Source organism: Bombus vancouverensis, chromosome 15 (genome assembly GCF_051014615.1).
Source record: "Bombus vancouverensis nearcticus chromosome 15, iyBomVanc1_principal, whole genome shotgun sequence".
NCBI classification, from domain to species: Eukaryota; Metazoa; Arthropoda; class Insecta; order Hymenoptera; family Apidae; genus Bombus; species Bombus vancouverensis.
Genome location: NC_134925.1, coordinates 12,128,455 through 12,150,445, shown reverse-complemented (window position 1 = coordinate 12,150,445; position 21,991 = coordinate 12,128,455). Strand labels below are relative to the sequence as shown.

Below are 21,991 nucleotides of genomic sequence, written 5' to 3'. Positions count from 1 at the left end.
ACGTACGTTTCTAATGCATAATAATCGCCAGCAATACTAGTTGTATTGCCATGGAACTCGGAATCGCGAGGTATAAACCTTTCGGGGACTGGTTATTTCTACTACAATTAACTTTCTCGTTTTCGTATTTTAACGAATTCTTCTCGCAACGAAAACACAGCTATACGCCTAGCCAACTAAAAATGTACGACGTATTAATTTAAACAAAATTTATCCATCGCAAGATCTCGACAAAAAAATCATATAATTATGTTTAATCTACGCATGTAGATTACACTTTTGCAACAACGTTATATTTAATCTATTAATCACTTTCAAAGATTGAAATATAGTACGCCGTATGAACTCTGTCGACATATTTTAACGATTGCAACTAATAATCTAGAACAATACGAAGAAACGCGATGAAAATTAACAGAAATTCCATGACTCGGAAGTCTTTCGTATCGCCGAAAGGGGACCGCATGCGCTCGATTTAATACGAGGCAGGAGGCGCGCGTTTGTTGCATTCTTGGACGACTTATAGAAATTCTGTACGTCGACCGAAAAGTATCGACAAAGGAAAAGCGTGGCTTCCTCGTACGGCATACTATCCCTCCCCGTACATTGGCATACTCGTAGATATAGGACTGATAGACAACGCGCGGCAGCGTTACGAAACACGAAGGCAATGCGCGCGTGAGGTATAGCAGCGGACGGGTATGCAGGGACTTCATTATAACCTCATTGCTTCCCAGCGAGTGCATTCGAATTGAAAAATGCGCAGGCTTGTTTTGAGCTACGGTTACCGTGACAACGCGCGTATGCCAGTACATACACGTATGTACCTACGTATACGCGCGCGTTCTTCTCTCCCTGTAGACAACGGATCCTCTCCGTTTCGCTTACACCGGCCACGCTTTTTCTCTTCTTTCCACCATGGATTTCAAGCTGTGCGCGTCGCACCGTCGACGTTCATCGAAAGGTAGCGGCGTATTCCGCTCGACGAGCAACGAAGACAAAGAGAGAAAGTGTGTGTGGCAAAGCAGGACGAATCGAGGTGAGCACGAGAGAGAAAGGGAGAGAGAAAGAGAGAGAGAGAGAGAGAGTCTGAGGAGGGAGAGGCGAGGAGAGGAGAGGAGAGTGTTAGTAGAGAGGGTTGAACCGGTGTAGGGGGTTACTGGATGGTCTGAGAGAGGAGTGCGCAGCGACGCAGCAGGTCGCGAGGGATGGTGTGCCGGGGACGGTACCGGCAGCAGCGGCGAAACGCGGGCATCGGCGAAGCAGTCACTATGACAACGGTGACAGGCGAGGTGTTAGTGCGCATCCGTGACCACGCCTACGTCACGATGCCGTGACGTCATAGCGTCGACGGCAACGGCGGCTGCTACCGACGAGAAACGTGGCGCGCGACGCTCATCGGTCCTACGTTAGAAGAGAGAGAATCGCGGCCGCCTGTTGCTACTTCGCTACACGGAGGGTAGGCAACCCCGTGTGCCTTCCCCCTCTTTCATTCCCCGTTACTTCTTTCCTTCTCACTTTCTCTCGATCGTTTTAACTCCTTCTCGTTCTCTTTCGCTCTCCCTCCCGCCCTTCCACCCTCGCTCGCCCACTCTCTTTCTCTCTCTCTCTCTCTCTCTCTTCTCGTGCGCCTTGCTTCCAACAACGAGCGTTAAAACAGAAAGAGAGCGCCCTCTGTTACGACCACGCGCAACGATCGCCCATCTCTTTTCTTCGTGTTCTCGTTGCTCACCTTTTCTTTCCTGCCCTTTCCTGTTCCCTCTCGTTCCACGCGTCTCGGTTCAACTTTCTACTTTTACCGGCCTGTCTTCTTCTCCCTCCAGAAATGTCGTCGTCTCTTTCTTAGCCTCCCTCTCGCTCGGTCTTTTGGCTCTCACCATTCTCCCTCCGATGGTCGTGCAGAACCGACGTTCGCCACCACCGTTGCCGCTACCCTACCACCGATTTCGAACGACCAACTCCCTCGGCTTCCACCTCCTTGCCCCCTTTAGCCTTCCGGCGGGCACCCTCCCGCGCGTGTTACCAGCCAGCAGCGATCCCCACGGCCACGACCGAGAACCGAGACCGAACGAGAGTCGTCGGCTCTCCGCCAGTCAGCCATCCGACTCGTCGCTACGCCACGCCACGCCGCGCGCTGCGTGTCTTTTCGAAATCGTGTTAAAAAGCCTGTGAAATAGAGCCCCTCTGCCGTCCCCTATCCGTGTTGCGCATTCACAGTCAGAATCTCTCGTACGTATCTGTCGTGTTTCCGTGCACGGTTTTTGCATTCGACGAGTTTCCGCTTGTTGTTTCTTGTGACCGTGTCTCTCGTACGAGAGTGAAAATAAACTAATTAAACGACCCGAAGAGCGAAAACGTAGATACCAAAAAAAAAAAAAAAAAAAAAGAAGGAAACGGAAACATAAACGAAACAGAACGAAATAAAGTAATATTGAGGGTGAGAAAAGAGTCACCTATGTTCAATCGTATGTTGTTCAAGAGGAGAAGAAAGTAGAAGCAGAAAGATCGTGGAGAGAGGGTGACACGTGCGTGTACGCACCGCATTTGACACAGGCACACAGACACACACACCAGTGACGCGCAGCAGAGAGAGATTGAGAGAGCGAGGACGCAGGTTGTCAGACTTGTGCGGTGATCGTCCTCGTGGTTGCTTGCGACGTCCTTGTGGCACATGTGCCGTGCAGCGACGTAGGACATTCGTTGGTCAGCCACGCATATGGATCATAGGTTAGATTTGTACACACATCTATCATTAATACCCACGTATATACTTTCGTTGGATCGTGAATATATTTAGGAGAATAGGAAAGGTGGAAAGAGACTCGCGGGCCGAATAAGGAAAGCGAGGCGAATAGGTGAACGAGAGAAAGCGAGAAAGAGAGGGAGAGAAATGCAGCGAAAATAGGAGAAAGAGGGAGAGGAAAAGGGAGAGAGAGTGGAGAGAGAGAGAGAGAGAGAGAGAGAGAGAATGAGTGAGAGAGGAACACGCGAGAGAAACGAGAGCGCAGACACGCACACGCGATCGTCCCCGTGGTCGACTCGACGAGTCGTCGGCGAGCGGCGCGTGCTGGTAACCTGTTGCCTCCTCTGAGAACAAAACTCCAAAGCCGGTAATCGGGAGCTTAAGGATACTCTGATATTCCTGCGAAATTGTCTATGTGGTGTGCAATTGTGTGGAATGGGTTTCGGATGTAACCAATTATCATGCCGGAGTTTTTATGAATTTACTTAGAACGACCAATATTTCAGAGTGCTATGCTTCTTCGAACGGCTATTGGTTTTATGAGATATTCGTCTGTTGCTCCTTTCAAGTATCTAAATGCCCTTCTCGTGTAATACGAATGATGGATCGAGTCGAGCATTTAAAAATTAATTAAGAAAAAACTATATGTGGCATTTTTCGTTTCTGTATCCCATTGTCGTCAATTTGAATCGCTCGCTTCTGGTAACGCGGATAGTCTCTGTTTCATTACGCAATCTGCTAAAATACTAAGCATTTTTTCTAACTTAATTCTGTAGTTTAATTTTATTGTAAAACACGTTTCAATTTATGTAACATTGGGAATCGTGCCTATACGGCTATAATTAGCAATAATTTTTATCTACATAATTATCCTTTTTTTACGATACAAAAGTGAAGTGATAAGTCAGTGGGAAGTGATCATTGAAAAGAATATATAATAACGAGTAAATGTAACTACGCATATAGCATATAGTGAAGTTCGGTAATAACAGAAAGTGTTAAACCATTATAAAATAGAGATATAACTACAGTACAGTATTCGTCAAGATTTCCATATTCTCGTAAAAGGAAACAGAAGGTTCGATGCAAATTAAAGCAACTTTTTTTAATCGATTATCTAACTGATTAAATTAAATCTGATTATGCGCATTCATAACATCAAAATATGATAATTTCGCGAGGAAAAATTTCATCGTACGTACACGAAGCGCTAAAAATTGATACAGTGAAAACAGAATTTAGTAGATGCGGTATTTGTAAGTACGAGTGAAACAACAATCCGCTGTACGACCCAAGAGCTCGTTGTTTTGAAATAATATACAGTCGCTAAATATGTGCATAGGATATTTGTTGCTCCTTGAGACCGGACTATTCTCAAACAACGGTGCACACCTGTTCCATTTTCAAATGCGTTCACCATCTTCTTCTTTCACGTAAATATTATTAATTTTACCACGTATAATATATGAGGAATGTTATATAATACTGGTAAATTTTGTCAAGAGAACGATTAAATTCAACTCGTATTCGTAATTCACTAAGGATTCAATGGGCAATTTTACTAAAATCATTTGTACGAAAATTGAATTACAAAAATGGTTATACATATTTACTTTATAATCACCGTGGAGTAATTCGTAAATCGAAATTTGATTCGTTCTGCTTTGGATGTTACTTTCAACGATAAGTAGAATAGATCGTCACTGGCTAGACATGCACTGCACTATAAAGCGCAAGAACTGTCAATTTCATCTAATTCTTCATTCGATAAATATTGAAATACCTCTACTGTTTGTCGAACCACGTTTAAACGTGTATGCATTAGAATGATATCGAACTCGACGAATTTGCGAAAGCTATTCGGGCTGTGCTTGTGCCGTGGGTATAACTTTTCAGTACGCGTGTGACATTAGCTGGAAAGGTGGGCTGAAGTGGCTGGAATGAGGTTCGAAAGTGGGGTATGTGAAGAAGGACCGACGCGGCAGGCGATATACGATATATATCTTTGGACGAGGCTACGTGACCGGAATCTCAAAGAGGTTAAAGTTGGATTTGTAACGTATTTTTCCTCGATGTGGAAATACCTATCGACTGGCACACCGCGTGCACCGGCGTTTCGCAATTTCCATCTCGTAGCCCCGATTGACGCGGATGAAAGCAAAGATTTACGTCGAAAAGGACAGAATAGCGCGATGAATATGTATTTATGTATGTAGGGGTGCATCGTAAGCATGTTCAGAAAGGTTTTCGTTAGCTTTCACGCAGTACGAAGCTGCTTTAGAATTCTCGCAAAACCTTGCGCATACACGGATACAGCTTCTGTTTCGTGGTGCCTGTCATTTCGGAATGGCGACGTAAGAAGGACTTTTGACTTTTCGTCCTCCCTTTTCGTTCCTTTCGTTTTGTTAATAACGCAATTTATATTTATTCTTTGAAATACGGTGACTGACGTTTCTACATTTTTCCCTCTCGTGACATTTCCGATTTTCTCATTTTTGTGGTTTACTGTCGTCGACGGGTTTTCATCGATAGCAGAAAAATGTTTTTACCGGAACAAGCCGCGGGCGTTTATTTGGCAGACCAGCATTCCTTCGAAAGTTTATTCAGCGGTGCGTTCTCTCGGTGATGTTGCATTTGTCGCGGTGCAACGCGATCCCTAGCAAGATAAATGAATCTCACTCCCCTATTTCCTAGGGGCGGAAGAACGGAACGTAGAATACGGGAACGTGCAGGAGCGGTTGCCACCAGAAACTCCCACCATCCCTATTCCCTTCTCTTGGACGTAATCTGAGATATCATCTAGGCAGACAATGTCGTTGCACAAATTACACCAGGAACATCCAGAATAGTGACACTTTGTTTGCTAGTTAATCGCTTGTAAATCATGGCGCGGTACGCAAACTGTATTTCGTTTAGGATCAAATCGACTTGTTCGTATAGCTAAATTACTTTTGTTCCATCGTAGAATAGAACTTCCAAATCTTTTACCATGATTTAAGATACTTCGAAGTCTGTCTGTTATATAGTCGACTGTGCATATATAAGCGTACTAATATACTTCTTGCGTCCCGTAAATTGATTGAAATTCGTGCAATTGTTTTTTCTTTAAAGTATGTAGCATCGGTGATGGCGTCCCTTAATACGATTCGAGATCCTGTCGCGCATACAACTTAGCTACACGAACAGACCGAGGTCAGGTACGTTATGTACCTTCGCGCATATAGTAGGGTATATAAATGCTGTCCTACTCAGGTATAATGCATTACGGCAGGGCGTTGCAGTAGGATACAGGGGGCTTGTACGTTGCATTGTCGGAGAATGGAGTAGACACTATACATACCAGAACCGTACTGAATTATACTCCGTTATGGTTCTCCCTCTATAACCGTTGAGTACTAGGGAAGTCTCGATACTCAAACTGGTTGCTACTCAATATGTCCAATACGAATACCGCATTTGTACGTCTAACTAAATCAAGCGAGCTTCATCTCAATTTTTAATGATTCCCACATAATCTTTTCTATCTTCTATACACTGATATTATTTAGAAAATGTTTGAATATACGTTGAAAGTAACATTCACTAGATTTATACATACAAAGTTTTCACAGATTAAAATTTATTAGATAAGTTACAATAAATAAAATAAGGTATATTCTATATGTTAACATTCTCCTTCCGCGTGTATAAAGTTTGATGTCGATAACTTGCACTTTCAGTCTAGAATTTTATTATTTATTGCCACCTTTAAATTCAATGTTCATTATTAAAGAGCTTTCTGAATTATATGATTACGTGGCTATTTTTTATAGGCGAATTTAAATCAATACCCTAGCCAACATAAACGTCACAAGGGAAGGTACTTGGAACTTATTTACGCCTTTATTGCTAATATCGTTCCTCATGCTCGATTGTCCCGAATGGCCACAGCAGTTCCTGAGTAGTATGAAGCTCGATAGTGCCTATTGATATTTCTTAGTTCCTTTTTATACGACCTGCCTTCTTCCATTCGTCGACCGAAGGGGATGGAAATCTTGAAAATTTTATTGGTCGTCAAGTCGTATAAGTGTTTCAACGATCGGGATACGTTCGTGGCATATCTTCTCCACACCTGCTTGCTCGTACAAGCGGTAGGGAAAGAAATGTGTAACAAACAATTATCGCTTGTCTCAAATTCTCGAGTGCTATGTCACGGTTTTCGTTTGATCAGAACACTGGTTATTAAAATTTCGAGATTTAAATTTTAATGTCATTAACTCGAAGTAAACTCGTCTTTTAATGTAAAAACTTTCCATACAGCTTTAAAATTTTGCTAAAGATAATCGCGAGAAAGACATTCGATGCTTCACCGTGACCTTATAAATTAGATAATAATTCCTTTTATTTAAATATTTCCATTCTTGTGGTTAGTAGAGTGTATCTCGGTGTTCTAAAATACGTATCATTCTATTGTTAGCTCTTCCAACTGAACATTAGTGTTATGTAATGAGAGTTAATGCGTAAAATAGTTTGGAGTACAGTTTTACTTCTTGCGATGTTAATGATGATGCGATGTTATGATCTGTACTCTCGATTCTTAGTACGACTGTCACATTCTTTTCCACAGCGAGCTAATGATGTCGTATTCTTTTCTGTTTCAGGTAAGTTAACTATTTTGGAACCAGTCACGATTGATGTACGTAAGTTACGTGATACGAAATACATATTAGTTATTATGATTGCATCGGTAATGAGAGGTCATAGCGAACGTAGAGACAAGAGGGTCGAGTGCAGAACTAGAGAGAGGGGGTGCAATTCACTTTGTAATAAAAATGGAAATTAACACGAACTACGTGGGTGGAAAACAAGGCTAACCTCCGTCAGTAGCGTGAAGAGGGTAACGCGGAAGCTTGAATAAACAAACTCACCCTAACTGCTTGGTTGGCACCCTCTTCGTCGTCTCCATCAGTTTCGAGGCATGGGCCAAAGGACGTTGTTATGATTGCTAATGGAAAACTATCCAATTCAAAGAACAAAGTGAAGTAACGAGTTACTTCGCCGGCAAACGAATACACTGTGAAAGACGTAAGAGTTCGAGAAGGGCGAATAAAGAGAAAACGGTACGGTTTGTTAATATTGAGAACGAGGTTGACGGAAGATCGTCGGCAAAAGTGGTCTCATTTATCGCGAATAAATATGACATTTGCGAACTGATAGAACGACGGGATCGGTTTTTTACATAATTGTCACGAAATTGTTATTCTCCGTTAGTTTAATCTTTTGTTTCCATCGAACGTTAATCCATTTCTAATCTAAAACATTGTGCGTTTAATTTTGACCAAGGGCATTCGAAGAATGAATCAGAGTATACGTATATATTTTCGCAGATTTGTTTTGATAATATGTAGAATGAAACCATTTTGATAATTTCGCGAACGATGTTAGCTAAATTGTTGCAAGCAAATGTTACGCGATTCGAAAGGGATTGCATTATCCTTTCCTCTATTTCAAACCATATAACATTTATCTGAACTAATTTTCGTCAACATTCTTATTTACGGTGTTATCGGAGTGGTAGTACCAGTTGCACGCTGCACGCTCTATAATTTCTTTATGAATACGATCGTGTAGTATAGTACGGGTTGCCAGCGTGCTATGGGAAAGTTAATATCGTAACGATAGCCATTAAACAATATTCTAGAGAATACAAAAGATCGTTTGATCGTGGAATTTCTCTGTTGCCGATAAAATTGTTCGACAATTAGCAAGACCTTGTTCGTATTGGAATACATGCATTTGTCCCTTCGCGAAGCAGTGAACTTTTTAAACTTAAGTCTCGGCAAGATTTAAATTTCAAAATTTCAATCTGGCTTGCAAATCTGTTCGTCTCCTTTCTTGCGCGCGCACGTCCATACTTCCGCCCCTGTTAGATACCAGCAGATTGCGCCGGCTCGACATCAAAACTCTTTTACATCGTGTGTTCTCTTCTCTTTTTTATTCCTCGTCTCATATATCTTCTTCCCCGTTTTCTTATTGTTTTTTTTTATTTGTTCATTTGCCGAACCATCTTCATATCCATTTATTTATGTATTATAAAGAGGCTCATTCTTACTCATCTTCCTAAAATGGTACACGGTACCAGAAAAAATCCAGCTTGTGTTATTCTACTAACCTATTAAAATTATTGAAAGTTTACGACAACATTAAACAGTCCTTAAAGTTATATAGCGATAATTCAATCTATGTTCCGTGGTGTTAGCGGTGACCTATCAAAGATGTTCGAATGCTCGAAAAAGGAATACTCGAATCCATGAAAAACAAATCAAGATTCTTAAAGAAGTTGGTTGGTCCCGTTAACTTACCAACTTAATTACTTTACGAGACATTACGGTGCGGTGTTGGTCGACGAAGTACGTTTCTGGCCTATGAGTGTAGCTCGTCAGCCGAAGGGAATGGCGGGTAAAGAAACGTAGGACGGAAGGGTGTGAGGGGCGATGAACGTGGGCGAAACTTTTAATTTTTCCTCAAAAAACTTTAGCTGCTCGTTACGTTGTCCCAAGTGCATCGCGCTCGGCGACGAGGCGAAGTGAAATTAAAATTCATGCGACGCGTCTTTTCTCGGCCTTCTCTCCCACGGGGCCCGGAGGGCGTCCTGCAGGACAGCATCACGGAGCGTGCGTATATCCTGTGCGGTTGCCGCCGGGAAAGAAGGGATGACTAGGAATCGAGGAGGCGAAGGGGATTTAACTGAATTTGCAAATCAAATTTCGTCCCTGGTCTACGAAATTCTGTCGGAGGCGCGACGAAAAGGGACGGAACGTTCGCCTTCGTGCCAATTATCGTTCCTAAACCGACCTTCTATCCTGAGTTCGTGTGTACCCGCGGTTGTCTTTAAACTAGTCGTTTTTACAATAAAAATGTTAGTTTTCGGAAACTATAGCAGAGAAAGAATTTGACGAAGATGTTCTCGGTCTCGACAGAGTAATCGTTCGTAATTTCTTCAACGTATAAGTACAAACGACATGTTAAATTTACAAATAAATGGAATGCTTTGTTGCGTGTCTATACCTATTGCTTACAAAAATTGAAATGTAACGAAAGACGTATCGTGTATTTCCTTTTTTGTAAGATGCTTATAGCGCCACGTAAATTTTTACGATGCAATCGTTTCAAAAAATTCGTGACATTTTTCACCGATTTCGAAACGATATCGCGGCGGCACAGTTATACATGGTTCGATAAACGGACAGAAATTCACGTTACTACGGTCCGTAATCAGAGTTTCGATTTTACCGTTCGACAGCTGCTGTCAGACATTAATACCACTTGACTGTTCGTTCTCAACAATTTTATATCGAAGGTGCGTGTATAGTTTCTCTATCTAATTGCTCGTACAGTTTTTAAATGCCGCTTCAAAGAAAATAGCACTGGGCTACAATTATACCTACGATAAGAACATCGTGATCTCATCAGATCTCGTTCGCGAATACCGTATAATTAGTATATGATTAATAGTAAAGTTTTCAGTACTCTTTCCGTCTCTTCTTGTCTTTCTTCTGTTTTTATTTTATCCAGAAATTAATTCACTTCCCTGGTATCAATTTGTAATCCAGATAACGCGTTAGAGTCACGTTATTCACACGATACGGCGACGTGGAGATTTACAATTCGTTCCTTTAAATAGTACAGAGTAGTAATAGTTTTTATTCTATTCAGTTTCTATTCAGCCGACCAACTCGAATAACTTTCATTAACGATATGGTTAGTCATTGAGAAGCGCCCAACGATGCGAGTTTCTTCCTTCTTCGAACGCCTCCAGACTCTTTCGGCTACCACTTGTCGTCGAATATCGAAATAAGTCGGCGGGCAAATGGCTAGATATTCCATTTTTATATTCTTGAACTGTCTCTTCCTTTTGACAACCAGTCGTATTCTTCTCTTTATTTATCCTGCGCCGTTTCTCAGAAGTTCTTGAAATTGGTCCGTCTCTACTAGAAACTTACATCGGATCGAAGTTGTTGCGAGGTTGAGCTCTTGGATCTCGACGATCAGGTGAAATGCTTTGGAAAAGCGTAGACAATGTCTTCTAGGCAAGTTGATCGTGCGATATTTCCCAAAGTCCTTTCAAAATACTTTTATAACGTTCGAAAACGTCGAATCGGTATAGTGATTAAAATCGTCTAATGTTTCGATATTAACGTTTCGCATTCGAGAATGGAATCAACTCGATAAATCATGTTTGCGTTAAAAGTGTTTCGCAGTAGCTGACGGTTCGTGTGTAGGTCGACGCAATGCGTGGTAACAAAAAACACGTAAATGTAATATAGCTGACGTTAAAATTCGTAAATGTGGTGTTAATTGACGGTGTTTGATTCACGAAAAATGAAAAATTAAATATCGAGTTCGGTTTTAAAGCAAAAGTACGTTCGATATCAATTGTATAGGAAATATATATTTTTGTCGTTTTCGCCAGTACGTTTTAAAATTATTTTACGCAATTTTGGTATCTGTAACTTGAAAATCTGTTCTTACATTAGTATCAAAATAATAATTTCTTTTCGATGTTCTTATTATATTCGGTTCGAGGTTGAACGCAAGGTTTGTTAACGTTCGTTTTCAAACAAAGAAACATTTTTGTTCTTTGTGGAGACATCGTGTCAAACAACACGGAGTACGATCCACTGTCGTTGTATAACATATCTATTTGTTTTAGGATGCGAGTTTGCAAATAGCGTACCATCGACCCTATTTAGAACGTACGGAACGTACGATAGAGGAATATACGCTGCGCACGTGACCTCTTTTCATTGTACATTAATATACAGCATAGTTGGTCGCGCGTTCGGTCAAAATTACATGTTTCACAAATGTTACGTTCAACCGCAAGTAACAAACGCTCGGTTTTCCGCTTTGGTCTTACGAATAATACGCGAAAAACAATATCATTACGCGAGCGTTTCGCGTTGATCTATTCGGTATTGAACTTTAGAAATTCGACGGAATTTCTGAAATCCAATGAATGCTTTCATATACATGGAACGCACTTCGCGACAAGTGTGAATTTATCGAAAACGCGAGTAATTTGTTTCTTTTGATCAAAACCATTCTGAAACTTTTGCATTGATGGATGACCATGTTGACGATATCGACATGTGTCAACCCGTATCTTTTATTCTCTGTACCGAAGAAAAACACCTTTCTGCCGTATCTTCCACTTTACCAAAATCCTAATCGATCATCCAGAGTTTCGAAGCGACAATTAAATTATTCTCTTGACGAACGTGACGACAACTTTCGAGGCTTGATCTTTCGAACACGGTGTTCAATAAAGTAGACTGGAATCTGATAGCGTCGCCGAAGAAGGGCGTAAACGGAAACATCTGTTTGGGATTCTACGTATCCGTGGCGGGCTGCGATGTACTGGCAAGTGAGATTTCAGTGGCTGCGGTAATCCAGGTTGTGTAGAGTTTCTATAAAGCTCCGGAATAGGTTAATCTCGCGGAGCAAGTTTCTCTCCGTAGGGCGGCCTAATCCGAACACCTTAATACCCACTGGTAAAGGGCTATCCACAAACACACGTATACGCTCACGCACAAGTCTACAACTATTGCGTGTCAAGAATATAAACGTCGTAGTTAACTTGGGGTTCACGCATGGACGATCGTAAAGCTTGCGAAACACCGGACATTCCTAAGTCCATATCGGACAAACTTTGCAGAATCGTTCTTGACATGGTTCCGACGTTTATCGCTAAGCTAAAGCTGGGAATTCCGCGAAAAAAGTGTACGTTCCATCTAAAAGACAAGAACGTTTTCCTTGCACAGACTATCGAACGATGTAATTTATTCACGGAGAAAATACCCGAGCAACTTTCCTTTCTCTACGATGATTTTTCATCTATATATAATATTGTCGATATTCCCCGGGGCTCGAGACTGGTTTCCTGCCATTGAAATCTTGTTTGATGGTCTTTCAGTTATTTCCGAAGCTGCCACTCTTTTTTTTTTTTTTTTTTTTTTTTTACTAAAATAAGTTCTCGTCACTTGCAGCAACAAAAGGCCGGTTTTGAAAAGCCCGTCCGAGGTATTAAAACCCGGGCACAAAATTGAAAATGTACGCCAGCGAGCGGTCGAGGCGGAACCGTGAGAGCAGGCGAACGACTGAACCGATCTCACACCCAGCTCGGCGTCACTCACTGTTTCCAATCCCATTAGCGAAACGGTGATTCGTGAATAGGCGCGAAAATACGCAGCTTTTTTAATCAACGAGACTGACTATCATCGACTGCTTCGATCAAAATGTCCTTCGAGTTTAACGCGAATCAATTTTTTTTTTAAATAACTACTTGCGAGAGATTGGGAACAAACCGTGTTCTACGATCTGCTATACTAGTTGTTGGTCTTTCCTGTTCATCGCAGTGATATTTCATTTACAAGAGTACAGTAGAATATCGCTAGAAACGTGAAACTACGTTTACAAATCTATTTGCATTCCCCTGAAACTCCGTTTCAGATTACTTTATCTTATGTTTTGAAATTTGCATCCAATAAAAGCGAATAACTCGTAAAGAGCGCGTCGATTCTGTAATATTAAGAACCAAAGATACCAGCACAAAAGGGTTTAACAAGACGATTCCAAACGCGTGTCTATTAATTGAGGTGAGCAGTTACAGGGTTTTATGTAAGAAGTTCCTAACTACCGTTTAATTTAATAGTACTTACTCGAGGACTTGGTGCATAAAGTCTTCCGTTTATAACGTCGTGCACGAAGTAGGGTACTTTAAATCGAGACTTCTCTGATCTCCACTTTCACCATACAGAATAACTGATACGCTGAAAATAACAAAGTTACGTTCAAATTTTCGCACTGTTGTAAAATTTTCGATGGCCTTTATCGCATTTGAAAGTGATTCGTAGAACGAGTGAAATAGCTAAATACATCTTGTTTATATTTCCCTAGTTAATAGTTGAAAGTACTTTATTTTCCTCTGAACAAGATTCCCCGTGGTTGTAGTTGCTCGAACGAATCGCATCACTCCCTTGGGTGTTGTGTTCGACAAAATACAGCATTTTGCGGCTAGCATAATACGATTCAAGTATTTCGATATGCGATACGAGCACGAATTCGTCGAGCTTTCCGGACTTTTCTTTCCGCGCGATACGTGGAAACGATATCGAGGGAAAGATGCAGAGGAACAAGCGAAGAGGTAGATGGTGCACATACACGTCGTGCTAAAGTGACATTATTGTGGTATAAATTGAGATATAGCGTGATAAGAGAGGTACGCCGGCTACGCGAGGATGCTGACGAAGAAGGTTGAAGGATCAGCCGAAGCTGTTAGTCTTGATTATTGTGGGCAGTCGTCCTGAATCCCTCGTAGCGTCGACAATACGAGAGAAGACATATAGTAGTGCCTCTCTTTTCATGAACCTCCCCATTGGGGTCTATTAATTTGTACAAATGTCGTTCTTTGTTAAATGGTAGCTGACTTTGTCAGCTCTATGTAATGAGTCGCATCGTTCTTACGTAATTTTTAATACAAGATACTCGTGGTTATTAAAATCCGGTCTTGGAATTTCGAACAGAAAATTTAGTATAATTCTTCGAACAAGGATAAATGATTTTAAAGTAAAGCGTAAAAGCACCAAATACCGTAACTCATAGTCTGCCAGGCATTGTTTAATACCAGTAGTTGAAAGTATGCAAATATTTCTATTTTAGGGATAAAAATGCTCCGTTCGGTGGAAGTTAAGGACCTAGCTAATTGCACAACATTAGGAAGAAAGTTTTGTATCGAGATCAAAGTTGTTACGTTTTATCGAGGTGACTGAATTGAGTGCGCCATTATAAAGGATCAGGCCACGAACCAGTTTAACGGTACCAGTTTAACGGTACCAGCCTCATCACTCTCTGTAGCCATCTTCTCCGGTACTTCGGAAGAAGCTTTATTGAAGTCCAGTCAATCTCTGTCGCCCGTAGTTTCCGATTTGGGGCGAACCAAGCTGGCCTTTGAGTTCGTAAACGGAAGCAGTCGAGTCGTAGAAGGGTAGGTTGGGTGCGATCGGCTTTATATATAAACTCGAAAGACAAATGGCGTAAGGTCGTACACCAGCACCAAAGGCGCAAGTGCTAGGACCAGGTGTATCGTTGAATATATACTACGAACAAATGGACCGTCGGTAATTAAAACGTCTCCCTTAGGAAACTCCTTCTCGTACCGGCTTAGAATCTCTGAAACTTCTTTCAAACTCTTTCTTCCTACGGAATTATGCTCGCAAATTGCGATAAATAGTTTCATAACAGTGGTTCGTTGATAAGAACGATAAAGAAATTTATAGCCTCATATTTCACCGTCGAAACAGTTTTTGTAGACCTAACAGACTTTTAGAATACCGGGATCTTGGTAAAATAAAATTGCGATAAACGGCGGTTTCGATCCTTTTTAATCCCGAGGGTTTACGAATCTTAAGGGCGTCCCTTTTAAGTTTCATAATGCATTCACGATTTGACAGGAATTTCGCAACGTGGTCGTTCTTTTTTTAACTCGTAATATGTCGGCGACGTTTTGCAGTCGTTGCTTGAAATAAATAATAATAATGGCTTCGATGTCGCGGGACGAGCTACTCGTTTTTCAACGAAATTGAAAATATCCGTGCAAGTTCTAAATGGGTTTCGAGGAATCTCGGTGGAGTTATTCGCTGAAGGTGAAATATGATGCTGTAGGCAGAGAGAGGCATTAGAGACGTGCGTTCAACAAGCGATCTCGTTAAGAGTCGTTTTTGCACGGCGGAAGTAACGAGTCCATAAAGTTGTGGGAGAAAATCGACGCACCACTCACCCTTGCTACATCCTACGAGTTACCGAAAACTTCGATTCGTTCGGTTATGCTTCGCGTTTTTTGCTCGCGTGGAAATCCTTCTTGCTTCTTCCGTTTCTTTCTTCCTTTCTTTCTTTCTCTGTCTTTTTAAGATAGCATTTCTCGAGGCAGAGATTCCGCGCGAGCAACCAGCTCATGCGAGGCTGCGGCAACTATCAAAAAGTTTCGCCTATGAAGTTTCCATAAGAATTTTGCACACCATCGCGTCGTCCCTCTCTATCCTCCATTTCATATCGTGGCATGGACGCAGGCAAGCGAACGAACAGAGTCCCTCCTTTCGACATCGAACGATCCAGTAGATATTCGACGTTTTCAACAATTTTGACGGTTAGAAGGAACGGCTAGCCAGTGGTCCTTCTTACCTCCTCCCCAATGACTCGGTACCGAAGGAATTTCGCTGTTCCGAAGTGGCAGCCCGGGAAACGAAGGAGGGAGATTTTAAGTCTCCGAGGATTATGAATCCCCAGTCGACGTCAGGGAAGCGAGGTAGCTCTCGGGAAGAGAAATGCGAAAAGGCGCGAGCCGAGGAAACGTTGGAAGAAAGAACTCGGGGGAAATCGATCACTAGACTTTCAGTAGTTAATTAAACTCCGAGTTATTAAATCCGCTAAACTTATACGTTCTTACTACCCTCTGTTCGTCCCTTGATAGATACAGTTGTGATGAGTTCGTGTCTGATATGGCGGTATGATCTTTAGCCAAGAAAATTTTACGTGTTAGGTACATATATATGTTCTTCGTTGTTACTGCTGCCTTTGTATCGGAATGTTCGCACATGCGAGTTTTTACTGAAAAAAGGGGCTGACGCATTGAAGTATTGACGTATATTTATGAATCACCCTGTATATTATGCTGTATTAATTACGCTAGAACAGAATCTCCTCTTTCCTCGCTGTGGCTGTGGCGAAGGAATTGAGCAGGGAGGCGAGATTAGAAAAAAAGCATTCGCCAGCGGCGGAAGATTTTATTCTTAGACTGAGATTACTTCGTTTTGCACGAAAATCCTATCACGAAAGATTCATTGAGGCAATACTCGCACCTGTGTTCCGCCGAGCTTCTCCCCAATCGCGATTGGCGTGGGAGGATTTACGATCTTACGCCCCAAGTCAGATTAGACCGCTGCGGTGTGTGTAGCGCGTTCGCAAGGAGCTGCTTCGCATAGGAGTTTTCAAAGTGGGTGCCTTTAAAGTGCTCTGTTCTATTTAAGAAGAGAAGGGTAGGCAACATGCGCGATAAAGTGGCCCTAAAAGAGGCCCGTTTTGTAACGCTGAATGCGCACAACCTAGAACCTATAGTTTTGTCCCGGCTGATTCCGCCAACCAAAAGGGATCGCACTCGCTCTATTCTCTTATCATGGTGGTCGTTATGCCTTAGTACCTCGTTTGCTTCTTATTCCCCCTAAATGAAAAACCGTTCACACGGAAACAGTACATGACTAATATTTCCTTACTCGATTCGATAATTTTTTCAATCGTTGAATTTTGAAACTTAAGCTTTACTGAAAATATTTCGAACATTCGAAAATAGACATGTCCTTTTAATAGTAAGAATCCGTACGTGATTTCCAAAGAATTACTCGTTATTTGTATATATCAATGGATCCGAGGCTTTTCGTAACGATTTTCATGAGAACTTATCGCTAGACCGGTTTATGTATTTCGTGATCCACTGACGAGCGTTATCAGGCTACGTGACAAGACATCACGCGTTGTTTAGTATCGCACGAATCGCGGTTATCTTCACGATTCAGCCTATTACCCTGAAAGTTTATCTTTCGCCAGCCACACGAGTCGGTATCGCTATTGACGAATTACAAGGGATAAGTCCAACCACGGTAAAGTGAAATAAGCGTGATCCATTGGCGAAACGTGCAGTCATAAACGTGCGGGAGGCATTCGCGCTCTAGTATAGCGTTCGCGAGTGTATGCCGGCAGATAAACCGCTGAGTCAAGCTGTTTGACTTGCACATTTCTAGCGTTGGTTGCCGCACCACCCTCAAACGCCGCTGGGGGTTATAAACGGGCGTTTTAGAGCCCCCTTAAAATTGGACTGTGGGGAATGAACCTCGTCTTTCCCTTTCGCTCCCTCTTCTTCTCTTTTTCAGCCTCGATGTAAGCCTATTTTCTTTTTCCACCTATGTCTTTCTCCGTCCTTTCTTGTTTTTCACGTAAACTCGGCGTCACGTTCACTACGAACGATGATATTTCACGCGCTTTCATCGCTTTTAACATTCGATTGCACGAATTAGAAGACGTCTGAAATCCGAAGGACTTGTAATAAACCTTGTCGGCAAGGTTTACGTCTCGTCGAAAAAGAGTACATCGTAAGAGGGATCTATGCCCGAAGATTTAAGCAGGGTTTTTCACGCTTTACCATCTCTGTACCAGGAAGCAAATAAAAACCAAGTGCAAAAAGGGAAAAGTAACGGGACAGGAGCGTTCGCTATGGCCGCCTATCGATAAATACGATTGTTGGATTGAAAAAAAGCAAACTCTCGCATAAACGAGTGAAAAACGTGGCAGGATGAGCCTCTTTCAGCGACACCCACGGTGAGACCGCAATACTCGTAAAGGAGATCCATCCAACCTGTGTAATATTACTGCGGATGTTGAGCTGTCGCGTTGGAGCGCGGAGAGAAACCAACCATCTCTTCTCTTTACCCACTTGAACCACGCCTGGTGAAAAACTTCCGTTACACCCGACTGTCACTGTTTTTTTAAGCTTCCTGTTTGCTTTTCGTTTTCGCGCATACGTTTCCTAAACTTTACTCTGAATGAACGGGAATTGTCGAATCAACACGTATCTCTGTATTTCGCGATTTTTAAACCGAATTCCTGGTGAATCGTGAAAGCTGGACAGATAAATATCCGCGTAATAACGTTAATGGAAGGCAGTATTTGATCACGGAATATCACCGTGCGAACAGAAAGTTATACGGTTCGATGAACACGATAAGGGACTACGGTCATAATAATTGTCTGTCGTGATGCTGTAATTACTATGGTTGTTCCAGTTAAGTTGAAGAAAGGCTTTGTATTGTGTGCGTTATAACGTATGAACGAAATTCGTTTAAAAGAGGCGACTTAACGCATTCGCGGCTGGTAATTTGCTAAAATTTCAATGAACACGGAAATTCTTTTTCTCAGCGATATCGATGACTGGCCTACGTGGACTCGCTTCGAACGATTTTAACGTTGTGCGAGCTAATTATCTATTCGCGAAAAGGAATCATAAACCATACTCCGTTGCGCGTAGATATCGTCGAAGCTTTCCAAGCACTTTATTTCATCTTTCTCCGTTTAGATTCCCGAATATTATCTATGAACGTAAGACGCGTCTGCACCAAAGTCGAGTTCTGGGGTGAGGAATGAGATCCTAAAAGGTATAGCCCTTGAGGAAGACATTTTTATTGGGAATAACTCTGCAGAGTTTTACGTATTCATAGAAGCGAACCGGGTGCATGCAACTTTATTAGAACGAGCAGCTTGCGATAAGAAAAATAAGAATTCGTCCGATTTTCCTAGTTTGCAAAGAGACTCGTTGACGACGCTTCTGGTTTGAAGGGAGATTCGGTATAACGACAAAGCAGAGAAAGTCACGATGATCCAAGAAGTCTCGAAGATGCAATGGTTCTTAAAACTGACCGTATTTCGGCGGTATCGTCATCCATGTACGAAAAAGACCCGAATCTAAGCTTGCCGCCATCCAAGTGGCCACGTTCTCTCTCACGAAGATCTTTCTTTATACCGGAGTAAGCCAGAAATATCCTCAGTTTTATCATTTCAGAGTGGTGGTCTTCATTTTATACATTCTTGCCGTTTTCTCGTCTCCGCGGCCTGCCGAGTTCCCTTAGCCTCTTTACGAACCACGGGAATGAGTCGTAGCTCGGAGCCTTTCCCCAGGAGGAGCCACGCATGGAACTGTTTGCAGCCTCTCGCTGCTGCTGCTGCTGCTCGAGTTTCCATTCCGGCGAACGTACGGTCGTTTGCGTTCTCTCATTTTCTATCTGCTTATTATTTCATCGCTTCTTTTTCCCCGACTGCCCTTTGCCGTTCAATAACTTAATGTAACGCGGCTTTTTCGATAACCGAGGGATCTTTCAAACGAGCAACATCGCGGTTCCGGGTATTAATGCCCCGTAAAGCATTTCCTTGTGGTATTATCGGAACGTTCGCATTCGGGAAACTAAAAAACGACAACTTCTCTTTGCCCTTTGCGGACGCGTTTGGCCGCGGGATTAAATCATTTGCGTCAATTGGAAGGTCTCCGTTTCTTTGAGAAATTTCGGATCGATGGCAGAAGAGACTTCTTGAGTGAAATTGCGGCGTTGTTTGTTGCTTACGGAAAACCATGAAACTAAGAAAATAAAGGGCAGGTCCGTAAAAGATGATTTGTCTGGTTCGAAAGTGAATAAAGCGCGATGCGAATTGCATGCCCTCGAAGAAGCGGCACTTCTCTCGTCATTGTTAGACGGAACTGCAATTTTGGTACACAAAGAAGCATGCAGATGAATCTAACGGAGACGACTGTCGCGTTAGCAGCACTCGCACTGCGCATTAATTCGGAATGAGATTACTTAGGTACGTAAGAGGGCCGTCTCCCAAGCTCTCGCACTGTTAACTTAAATTGACTATCGTTCTCGAAATAATAGCAATGTCTTTGTCGCCTTTGCACAGGGCTCCCGTCTCTTCATCAGCTTTACCATCGTCGCTCCCCCTAGGACTTGTCTTGTCTTTGGTCGCACCCTTCTTCCCCCTTTCTCCCTTTGAGCGAACGGGCAACTTTGCGTCCGGAATTGTATTCCGCCTCCAAATTAACAATTACATTGTTTTAAAAAGCTGAGCGCCGGCTTAAGAGCCTCTTTCTCCTCGTGCCATTTCGACGTAAAGCGAGAAACTCCGGAAGGTGGGAGAAAATCGCACGGAGGTGGAGAGACAGGCTAAAAAACTCTTCCAATTATTTGCTGCACTAACGCACGCGCAAACAAACTTTTAGTTTTTAATCTGGCGGTCCTGTGGTAATTGGTTGGAAATGAAAAAAAGGGGGAGACCGCGATTTTCGCTTTTTCCTCTGCCGTTCCTCCTTTCTTCTCTTTTTATCGAAATTTACGAATTAAACAGTGACCCCTAGACAAAAGATCTACCCTTGCCGATTTCCATCTTCAACTTTTCCAAAGAACTCGTTCGCGATCATCTCGATTCGATTTCGAATCACGACGAATTTCGGTAACTTTATATACTTCAAAGTATATCTACTTTCGGGCTTGAATCGATTTCATGGAAAATTTGATCGGTCGACCTTCTGGTTAAGAGAAACTGTTAGCCAGAATCAAGCGGATCAAACCAATTTGTGCCACCCCTCGCGAAACGGTTTGCCGCGCAGCTGTTGGTAGACATTATCGTTTGGAAACCCTCGCGATTTAGTGCAAATCAAATGGCGGCGCGAGCAGAACATAGGCGTTCAGGTTTTTCTTTGATGCCCTTTCGAGTTCTCGGTATAGTAGAAAGCAGTCGAGTGAGAGGCAGCAAGCATCCCTTGGCGAGGTTGCTGGGAGAGGGAGGGAGGGGCGGCGAAGCAAGGGGCATCAGGAGAAAGCTATGCGATGCTTCGACGCCTTGGCCCACACAAAGGTCTCTCTCGCGTTATTGGCAGACCGCTTTACCACGTCACCCTCCAACACTATTCTGAACGTGTTACGTCGAATATTCCGCCGTACCGTTGGCTCGCAAGATTTTCTTTCGCCTTCTTCGGATAGACGAACGAAAGATCCGTCACGTTGCTCGTGAAAGCCGATATCTTCTATGTAACCTTCGTAAAGTCGAAGCAATTCCGGCGTTGCCAGAATTTTGATGACATATGGAGGGCTTTGAAATCAATCGCCACTCTGGTCCAATCACGTGCAGAAAGATTCTCTATGCAAAACGATAGATTAGCCGTTCAGAGTCGAATAAATTTACATTCGTCGAGTTTCAGCGCGCACGCGTTGACACTGAAAATGTCGAAAAGTTCGGTTTCGGAAATCAGACAGTTGTTTCGTTAAACTACTTTCGAGCGTTTGGTTATCAGTTCGTCCAGCGCAAGTACGACGCGCAAGCGGATGAGTTCTTACAAGCAAGGCAGGAAGCCAAAGATGAGTCGGGCCAAGGTTGACCAACTTTGATTATTAGAATCAGCGCGAAGCAGAGAATGGAGAAAGCGCTACTACGGACGCGTAGAACAAAATGTTATTCAAGTTTTAATCGGGAATAAAACGAAGTTTCGCCGTTTATTGGATTGTTACGTCTCTTCGAACAGTTAAAATCGTTCGTATCCTTGAAGATCGCGAACGCTATTCGATAATTCTCGGACATAGCAACAAATTATAGTATTGGTGACGCAAATAGTAAGCATTT

At 42.6% G+C, this 21,991-nt stretch overlaps 1 protein-coding gene across 3 annotated transcripts in view; it reads left to right on the top strand.

The window, feature by feature from the left end:
• Positions 1 to 21,991, top strand: part of bru3 (CUGBP Elav-like family member bruno 3) — a 586,628-nt gene that overhangs the window by 362,931 nt on the left and 201,706 nt on the right. For 2 of the 3 annotated variants that reach the window (XM_033341227.2, XM_033341233.2), the window contains exon 1: positions 2,059 to 2,727. The exons of the other annotated variant lie outside the window; for it this stretch is intronic. The gene's annotated coding sequence lies outside the window, so the exon portion shown is untranslated. Of the gene's footprint in view, positions 1 to 2,058; positions 2,728 to 21,991 lie in introns of those variants that run through there. 3 annotated transcript variants of the gene reach the window in all.